The sequence below is a fragment of the Alexandromys fortis genome, unplaced genomic scaffold, assembly GCF_014885135.2.
Source record: "Alexandromys fortis isolate MF-2015 unplaced genomic scaffold, M_Fortis_MF-2015_v1.1 scaffold_12, whole genome shotgun sequence".
NCBI lineage: Eukaryota > Metazoa > Chordata > Mammalia > Rodentia > Cricetidae > Alexandromys > Alexandromys fortis.
In genome coordinates, this window is record NW_026067937.1 from 17,204,401 (window position 1) to 17,214,373 (window position 9,973).

General features: G+C 46.5%; 1 long non-coding RNA gene across 4 annotated transcripts; it reads left to right on the forward strand.

Moving 5' to 3' along the window:
- Window positions 1–336: 336 nt before the first annotated feature.
- Window positions 337–8,611, forward strand: LOC126504512 (uncharacterized). 4 transcript variants are annotated; one of them, XR_007592632.1, is made up of 5 exons: window positions 337–630; window positions 1,061–1,166; window positions 1,900–3,178; window positions 6,375–6,463; window positions 6,929–8,611. It is a non-coding gene; the product is annotated as an uncharacterized lncRNA (long non-coding RNA). The 4 variants fall into 4 exon arrangements; XR_007592633.1 differs by lacking the exons at window positions 6,375–6,463; window positions 6,929–8,611 and adding an exon at window positions 4,853–6,055 and having other exon boundaries at window positions 1,900–4,297; XR_007592631.1 differs by lacking the exons at window positions 6,375–6,463; window positions 6,929–8,611 and having other exon boundaries at window positions 1,900–6,055.
- Window positions 8,612–9,973: the final 1,362 nt, after the last annotated feature.

A 9,973-nucleotide genomic window follows, 5' to 3' on the forward strand; every position in this document is an offset into this window, starting at 1 on the left:
AAATATTTCCAAACCTACAAAACCAAAATTAATCAAAAACCCAATCTGAAGTGTTGCTGGCAGTGTCTGCCTGGGTTGTATCATGTGACTTCCCTGCGGCTTTTTTTCAGAACACACAGTGGTTACATATGCATCATGTGTGTCGTCATCACAGGTGGGAGGCACAGCAGGCCAGAGTCCAGAGAGATGAGAGATAAATGCTTAGAAGGCGGGCAGAGGGGAGCAGCAGCCAAGCAGGTGCAGTGGGGTGCTCTGGGAAAGGGATGGTTCCAACGGGGGGGGAGGGGGCAAATGTCTTAGTAAGCAGAAAGTTGCCCATGTGGTGGGCACCCCAAGGGTGTCACAGTGAGCTCCAGGAGCCAAAGAGAGGACGCTTGCCGAGTAGGTGGGCAGAGATGGATGGATAGATAAGGTGAAGGGAGGAAGCAGCTGAAGAGGGAACTCAAGAATGGAATCCGGTCACTGCCGACCAAAGTCCACAGAAACAAAGGATCCGTACACACCTTAGCAGAGTCAGAAGAGCACCTTGGTTCAGAGCAGCTGAGGTCCCTGGAAGGGAGCTCATTTATGCCACTCCCACCAGATGAATGAAAGAAGAGAAATAAAATGGAAGGACACGGCTGTTCCCAGGTATGGTCGGGAAGAACGTTTATCTTTATTAGATAAGAGAGAGAACAGAGTCAGAGGCAGGGACACCTGGGAGAGTCCAGAGTGGACATGACCAGACGACAGCTGGGCCATATGAAGAGAGGGCAGAGGGAAGACCCAGACCAAGACGCCAGGAGCGTGGGAAGACCAGATAACCAAAATGGTTGGATTGTATAGGGAAGGGCAGCTGGGGGAAGACAGCCCAAATTTAGGTTAGTAGTGGGCTATGCCAGCTGTACCCTGTAACAGGTAAGGACTGAGGGATGCAGGGAGAACCTGGAAACCAGGTTCACTGAGATATGTTAATGACACCCCTATTAGCCATTTGTCCTGACTTGAGACCTAGCACCATGAAGCAACAACAAAGCTACAGGACATCAAGTCTGATTAGGTTTTCACTGTTGGGTTGTAGGCGGCAGCATCTTTGCTATACAAACAAAGCTCTCACCTGTTACAGACATGGAGTTGGATAATTACGAAAATGAAAACTTTTAATATTTCCCTAGGATGTTCAGCAGGTAAGGATAAAATTAGAACGTCTTTGGAATGTTTATGGCTGTTTTGGGGCTAGGGAAGTAGCTGAGGGTGGAGAGCCCTTCTCCGCCATTCACAGAGCTCTAGGCTCCGCCCTCAGCAGCTCTGAGTAACTGAGAGTGGTGGAGCTTACCTGCGATGCAGCACCCAGGACGTAGAGACAGGGCAGTCAGAAGCTCAATATTACCCCTGGATTCACAGTAAGCTAGAGGCTAGCCTGGGATGCAAAAATTAACAGACAGACAGACAAACAGGCAGACAGTTAAAATTGCTGTTTGAGCTTAATAAAAAAAAACTTCAATGGGTTTTGTCTTGGGATTAGGAAAGAATCTCCCACAGTTTCGGAATTGGCCGTAGACAAACTCTGCCATGTTTTACTGCATATTTACACAAATGGTGTTCTCAACATCAATAACTGTAAAAAATATAGATCCACTCTGAACATTGAAGATGCTCTAAATCTTGTCGTGTGAAGGGATCCTGCCGAGATTTAACTCTTTATGTGAGCAAGTACACCCATCTCATTAGTATACAGAGTCCCTTCATCTTTACTAAATGGTAAAATTAAATGTGTATCAATGATTTGCTCTAAAATAAAAATTTTCATGATTTTTTTTATCATAAAACATTTGATTTTGTCTATTTTATGTGCCTATCTACCAAGGGTCACATACAAAATTCTATTTTTAATCTATCATCCATCTTCCTCTCCTGTAGATTCTTTTTCTCCAATGTCTGTTTTCTTCCACTGCGGGCCTGAACGTGGTGGTCACAGAATTCTTGGCAAGAGTGAAATGTCCTGAACACGGACCACTCGGAGAGGCTTGAGCGATGGAGCCATGATGGCTGTGCACGGTCGTCTGCAGCTTCCTCCCCACCAACACGACTTCCTGCTCACCCAGGACAAACTCTGGCTGCTGCTGCTGCTGGGTTGGCAATGCTTCTTGCCCGGGGCAGGGCATTGCTGAGCTAGGCTTCAGATCCAGGCGAGCCTATTGTACTCTTGTGTTTCATGCGCACACTCACTGTGTCCTTCCTTCCCTCTCTCTGCATAGGACAAAAGGGTGGAGGACGAGACAGGCACAGGGGCCCAGAACCAGACAGCATAAGCAAATACTACAGAATGGCAGGTATAAAAATCAAGAAATTCAGAGTCCAAGAGAAGGCTGTAAGGGATTGCTGTCGCAGATCACGGGGGTGTGGAGAGGCAGACGGTTCTAACCTGAGTGTAAGAAAGGCTGGCTGGCAGTTGAACAGGAGCCCAGAGGAGTGACACACTCCAATGAGCCCGCAGCGGATTGCCTGGTACCAGATGCTTCTATTCTCTTCTCACAGGGCTCATGCCAGGCCTTGGTGAGTCTGGCTGAAAGCCCCTCAAGTGAGAAATACTGGAAGCAGCTGACGGCCAGTGTCTGTGGGCGCCCGGAGCAGCCCCTCTGTTCTGGCAAAGATATTCCCCTGACAGGTGGCAGGGGGGAGCCCGTTCCCAATCCAGCCACACAGGAGGATAGACAGCTAAAAGGAAAAAAATAAGCTCTACGCTCTCCCTCCAGAAGCTCCCCATGCTGTGGAGAGCAGCTGCTGACTCCGAGTCCAGGAAGGGCCAGGCAGGCTCCTGAGTGATGTCAGCAGCCAGCTCAGCAAGGTGGCGGAGTCCCCATCTATACAGAGTTCTTAGTTTCCAGGAATGGTCAGCAGGGTGACCCAAACAGTGTGATTGGAAATCTCTGGGATCAAATACTCAGCACACATTTCCTTGTCTGATCCTCACATGCATCCCGAGCATGTCCAGCAGTCTGGGTGAAGTCATCACATGCATCCCGAGCATGCCCAGCAGTCCAGGTGAGGTCATCACATGCATCCCGAGCATGCCCAGCAGTCCAGGTGAGGTCATCACATGCATCCCGAGCATGCCCAGCAGTCCAGGTGAGGAGATGGTGGTTCAAGGTGAGGAGCAACTGGGCTTTGCTGAGCATCATGCTGGACCACCTAGCAAGTAATTCGGGGCTTTTCTTAAGTAGAACTATTTTGTTTCATTTTTGTCTATTATTTTAAATCTTTTACACAATATGATTTAAATTTTATGCTATGAAACACAACCTTGATCCAATATTCGTTAATGACTTCTCCCACTGAACTCTGAAATAGCTAAAGGGCATAAGTGAATTTCAGAGAAACTGTCTCAGCTGTGAACGTAATGCTCTGATCTTAGGCCGGGGGTTGTAGGAACCTCTAGACAAGATATAAGTTAGCACCACACAGGAAATCTGTGAAAGACTTTTGCCCCATATTACAGATTGGAATTCGCCCACGTGGCACATTCGGCCCTTTGGTAGGACAAGGGTTAGAAAACTTCTCCTGAGACGAGCGTTCTTCACAAGGTCCCCTTGGAGCTTCATCGCCAATAGTGCACACATTCATCTTTAGGAAGTCACCTGCATGGAAGTTGGTTAGAGGGTGCACAGCATTAGCAGTGGCTTGTTTGATATGCATTTTTTTAAAAACAACTAACCCTCAAGGAGCCTCCAAAGAAAGGCACAGAGCCTGGGGTGCCTAAAAGAAATTTACTTGCTGAACTGCATGGCCTTCGTTTTCAAATGAGCTCCTCTAACAAGCCCAGAAGCTCCACACAACTCCAGGAAAAGACCCTGAAAATTCCTTCCCATCATTCTAATGGGTTGCAGATGGGCCAGGAAGCTTCCTGCCATTTTTTATTGTTAGTTCGCTTCCTTTCTTCTGTCTGGAATTTTATGAGTTGCTTTTCTTATTAACCTCCAGGATGCCTGCATCAACCCACTGAGTCACTCCAGGGTGGTAGATGGGCTCTCTCCTCAGCCAGCATATGTCTGTTAGCCATGTCCAGCAAGACGAACACAAAATGTATTTCTGTAAAGATATTAAACTCACTTGAACAGCTGTCTTCATCCAACTCTTGGGGGTCTGGGACATTACAGGAGGAATCTCAAGATCAAGGCTAGCCTGGAGATGAAGCAAAACCTTCTCTCAGAGAAACAAAAGAAAGGAAATCCTCTATCCCTGTGAACTTGTCAGGGCCTCAGGTTTCACTCAGCAAGGAGCACTAGAAGTTTGCCAGGGCCATCTCAGTGTACCCAGGGTGAGGAACTGGAGCCATTTCTTTCATCCAGGTGTCTGTCATTGTCACTGACAGGAATTAGTGAGCGTGTCACTTGTCTGAATGGAGGCCTGCTGCCCTGAAGCCACTTGTTGGATGGAAATGGGGAAAGAATGCCTTGTTTTAGTGGGCAAACTCTACCAAGTGGTTTCACACTGGGACATGGGAATTGGAACAATTTGGAACCTTGTCCCCAGGCCATGGCCACTGACATTGGGCTCAAGAATAAACTCTCTTATGCCCTCTAGAGTAAGAACTACATTTTCGGTTGGCCAAGGTCATCAGTGGGTCATTCAGGGGGCTCACTATGACCTGAATTTGGGGCTCAAACTGCAGTGTATTATAACTCCTTGATTTATTGACTAGATGAATAATGAGGTGTTTGAATCAACCTTGCTATTGAGTTTCAGAGCACAGCTTCCCATCCATCCACATGATCAAGGCACTGAGATGTTTCTATAGGCAGGGCTCCATCAGCTCATCTGGGCATTACAGAGACCCATCCTCAAGGTGTACTGACACCTGCCCTGTTTGCAGGAATCCTCTTCTTGGAAGCAATTGGGCCCTGCCATGAAGAAAGAGTGTCCTTGGCACCGTGTTCCACCTACCATCCATGGCCATGGAGAGTGCCTGAGTAACGAGCTTCCCGTGAATACTCCGAGAACTGAGAGTACCACAGCGAATACTGTGAGATGACAAGTACTCGTCATGGTGAGGGCACACCGAGTGGACAACTTGCAGTTGGAAGCTTTAGATCCAGAAGTCCTGGATTCAAATCCTACCTCTAGCATTCAGTGTACAAAACAGCAGCCTACAGAATGGGAAAAGATCTTCACTAATCCCACATCAGACAGAGGTCTGATCTCCAAAATATACAAAGAACTCAAGAAACTTGACATCAAAGAAAAAAAATAATAATCCAATAAAAAATGGAGTACAGACCTAAATAGAGAATTCTCAACAGAGGAATCTAAAATGGCTGAAAGACACTTAAGGAAATGTTCAACATCCTTAGTCATCAGAGAAATGCAAATTAAAACAACTCTGAGGTTCTATCTTACACCTGTAAGAATGGCCAAGGTTAAAAACACTGATGACAACTTGTGCTGGAGAGGTTGTGGGGTAAAGAGAACAGTCATGCATTGCTGGTGGGAGTGCAAGCTGGTATAGCCCCTTTGGATATCAGTGTGGTGATTTCTCAGAAAATTAGGAAACAACCTTCTTCAAGATCCAACAATACCACTTTTGGGTATATATTCAAAGGATGCTCAATTGTGCCACAAGGATATGTGCTCAGCTATGTTCATAACAGCATTGTTTGTCATATCCATAACCTGGAAACAACCTAAATGCTCCTTGACTGAAGAATGGATAAGGAAAACGTGGTACATTTACACAATGGAGTACTACACAGCAGAAAAAAAAATAACGACATCTTAAAATTTGCAGGCAAATGGATGGAGCTAGAAAACATCATTTTGAGTGAGGTAACCCAGACACAGAAAGACAATTATCATATGTATTCACTCATAAGTGGCTTTTAAACATAAAGCAAAGAAAACCAGCCTACAAACCACACCCCCAGAGAACTTAGACAACAATGAGGACTCTAAAAGAGACATGCATAGATCTAATCTACATGGGAAGTAGAAAAAGAGAAGATCTCCTGAGTAAATTGGGAACATGGGGACCTTGAGGGAGGGTTGAAGGAGAAGAGAGAGGCAGGGAGGGGAGCAGAGAAAAATGTAGAGCTCAATAAAAAATCAATAAAAATTAAAAAATTAATAAATAAATACTATTATTTCCATTCAAAAAAGAAAGAAAAGAAAACCCTACTTCCCTTGTTACTTTTGCCATGAGGAAGGCATTGGGTGAGTGTGTAAGAGGTGTTTGTCTTCCATGCACACCCAGTGTCCACTCCAGGTCTCACGTGTCTGCAGCTGCTGAAGCAGAAAGAGCCCCATCCGACCCTGTCCATTCTGCGCTCCGTGCCTCTGTGACAGGCTGAAAGCCTGGCATGAGGCCCCGTCACATGATCTTTCTGTCTCCTCTCTTCCAGTGACATCTTAGGTGTTTACGAGAAGAATCCACATGAAGGAAGCTTGTGCTTCTGAGTCCCTGAGATGCACCTGCAGCAGACAAGGCTAGGTAAGGGTATCTATGCCAAGTCACACTCAGAGGACTTGGCTGCCATCCCAGGACCCAAAAGGTCTTCAGTGCTAAGCAGCCACCAGCAGGAAAAGAAGGAGGGGAAAGGGTTTGAATGCCACCAGAAGTCTCTGATGGAAAGAATTTCCAGACCTGGGACAAAGCAAGCAGTGGCTAGGCCTTAACTGGAGCAGCACTGGGTTCCAAAAGCAGATAAAACTGAAAGGAAAGGAAAGGAAAAGAAACAAAACCTTATTTCTATTAAGCTTATAAATATGGCATCCATCCCCCAGAGATGGGACAGATTACCATGTCCCATCAGAACCTCACTGCTAGCACTGTCCTAGACTAAAACAAAGAGAAGCATCTCCATGGTTTTACCCCAGTGATCATCCCAGTCTTCCTCTGGGAGCTGTATGAATAAATAAAACCTATCCCTTCCATTCACTGTTGTCTACCGTCAAGGGTCAGTATTACGCTCTAGAAAGTGCTTCCGTCAGAACAGCACAGGAAAAGTGAGCAGGCTGAAGACCAAGGCAGATGGAGAAGGAGCCAGAGGTCATTTTCTGTGAGCAGATACAGCCCAATAAAGTTATGTGTGCAAGATGCATCATCCACCTGGAGATCCTTCACAGAGTGGGCAGAAGTTCCTCGCAGAAGGACGAGAATTATCATCCAAATATTCACAATGGTGTCCTTCCCACCAGCCTTTCTCTGGGCACAACCCAGTCCTCGCAGTTTCAGACCCACTGGGCATTTGCCCACCACGTTTCAAGCAGTCCCAAGGATGCCTTCTCTCTCACAGCCTCCAGCCGTTGGCCAGCTCCCAACAGAGGACATGTTCCCTTAAGCCGGGAGGTCAGGCATGGCTTGACACACAGAGGACTTGTGTCTCTTATGTTGGTTGTGTGATCATAAGTTCTTGGAGGCATACATGAACATGTGTGTGTGAGTATGGAGGCCAGAGGCTGACATAGGTATCAATCCTCAGGCACTGCCTACTATGTTTTGGGACAGATCTTTCACAGAACCCAGAGCTCGTGGATTCAGAGAGACTGACTGGCCACAAAGCTCCAGTAATCAGCCCATCTCACCCCAGTGCTGAGACAGGCACCCATCAACATAACTGGCTGTCTCATAGAGGTGTTCAGAATTCAAACTCAGGCCTTAATGCTTGTGTGCAAAACTGAGTCCTCTCCCTAGCTCTGGGTATCTCCTCCAATGACCTCCATCTACAGAAATTCAACTTCCGTTCATGGTGAAGGAGTGTAAGCCGCTGCCAGAATTTTCAATGCTGCAGGGCTTCTCTCTGGCCAACTATGACTCAATCGGGTCTTAAGCAAAAGACCTGGAACATTCTTCACGTTTGGAAGCCAAGCACAGGATGGAGGCACTCGGTTCCCGCTCTCGCTGCCTGTGTCCAACACTGCAGAAGATGCAATGACCTTCCCTTCAGATGCACAAAGGCATGAGCTCAGGAGGACTCTGGCATGCCAACGGCCACAGATTTCTGCACAACAGTGTCTGCTCCCTGGGGACAGTCCCAAGCTGCCTCTCACCTTGGAATATTTTAGGAGTCCTGGGAATAGGACAGGAATGACGAGGACTTGTTGTAGCCAAGCGTCATGCGTGTCCTTCAGTACTTGCCTGACTCCATCTGATCTTCTGCTGAGTGGTAGAAACAGTCAGCAGCCTATGGGCTGGTTAGTACCCAAGATGCCACATGGTGTTCCGGTCTGTTTCTGATACTGTAACAATACCTTTGAGCTGGTCATTTATTACAGAAAAGAGCTCTGCTTCGACTAATGATTTTAGTGCAGGCTGCTCTGTACCCTGAGGTAGAGGGGACTGCAAAAGAGATGGAAAGAAGACTAAACTCTCAAAATAAGTGGAAAAAAAAAAAACATGAACCCTCCTGTCATTAGAGGCCTGGTAACAGCTCCACTACCTCATAATACGATGACAGTGAGGACCAGACTTGAGCCTGGGGGAGATAAGTCATATCCAAGGAGCATCCTAAAATAGGAAAGTTTTCTTCTAAGATATCTCCTGGAACTGTGTTTCAAAAATTCCCCGTCGACTGTAGAGATGGCTCAGCTAGTACAGTGCTTGTCTTGCAAACCTTAGTACCTGCATTTAATCCCCAGAATCCACATTTAAATAAGTAAGTAAGTAAATAAATAAATAAATAAATAAATAAATGCCAGGCATGGTGGTGTGCACCTGTAATGCTGGGGAGGCAGAGACAGGAGGATTTCTGGAGCTCACTGGATACCCAGTCTTGCTTACTTGGTAAACTCCTGCCATAAAAAACAAGGAGCCTATCTATGCCTAAGCAACACTTCTACACTGGCACATACACAAATTCTCTCTCTCTCTCTCTCTCTCTCTCTCTCTCTCTCTCTCTCTCTCTCTCTCTCTCACACACACACACACACACACACACACACAAATACCCATGTACACAAAATATCCCCTTGTGCTATAAGTAAGGACAGGCATCAACATCTGGGCCAGCTGACAAACCACTGGAGAATCTGCAGAACCTTTCATCCCCAAAGGCCTCCCACTAAGCTAGAGTTGCTACAATGCACCTCTTAGTCTTGGTTCCCCCTGCTTTTCTTGGAGGGTTTCACTTTGCAAATACTGGTGATCCTGTCACTGTGACATTTACATTGTAATGTAGATACTGTTACTGTGACCATCCCTTTGACAAAGTATCTGATAAAAGCAGCTGAAGAAAAGGAGGGAGGGAGGGAGGGAGGGAGGGAGGGAGGGAGGGAGGGAGGGAGGGAGGGAGGGAGGGAGGGAGGGAGAAGGTTTCTGTTTGATGTTTGAAAGGACAGTCCATTGTTTGGGGGAAGGCATGGCGACAGGGGAGTAAGAATCTAATCATATTGTACCCACTGCCAGGAAAAAGAATGCCACATTCTTTATGCCAATTGATCATGGCAATCAGTGATGGAAGGAAATACCACACTAGGCCCATTGTGTCTTATTCACTGAATCTCACCACACCCACCGTGCCTCACTGTGCCCCACTGCCCCTCACCACGCCCACTCTGCCCCACTGTAGCTCACTCCACCTAGGACATGTATTTCTTCACTCTGTGTCCTTGCTTATGCTCTTTCTTCATCCAGAAAGTTTAACCTTGGCTTCCTCCTTACATATATCACAAGCAAAACCCAGACCAACATCATTCTCTTCCACCCCCAACTCAAAAATGCTAATGGACGTTACAACTCTTGGATCTGTTAAAAACATCAAACGAGACCATTCTCTGTTACTATAGCAAAGGACCCAGGGATGGGTTCTTTATAAAGAAAAAAAAAACATTATTTAATTCATAGTTGTCGAGGTTCAAGGAATGGACTCACAGTTCTGGTGATGTTATTCATCACAGATGACATCACAATGGCAGGTGTGTGTGTGTGTGTGTGTGTGTGTGTGTGTGTGTGTGATTGTGACAGGTATGACAGGAAACCTGGAATCCCCAGCCCTTATACAGA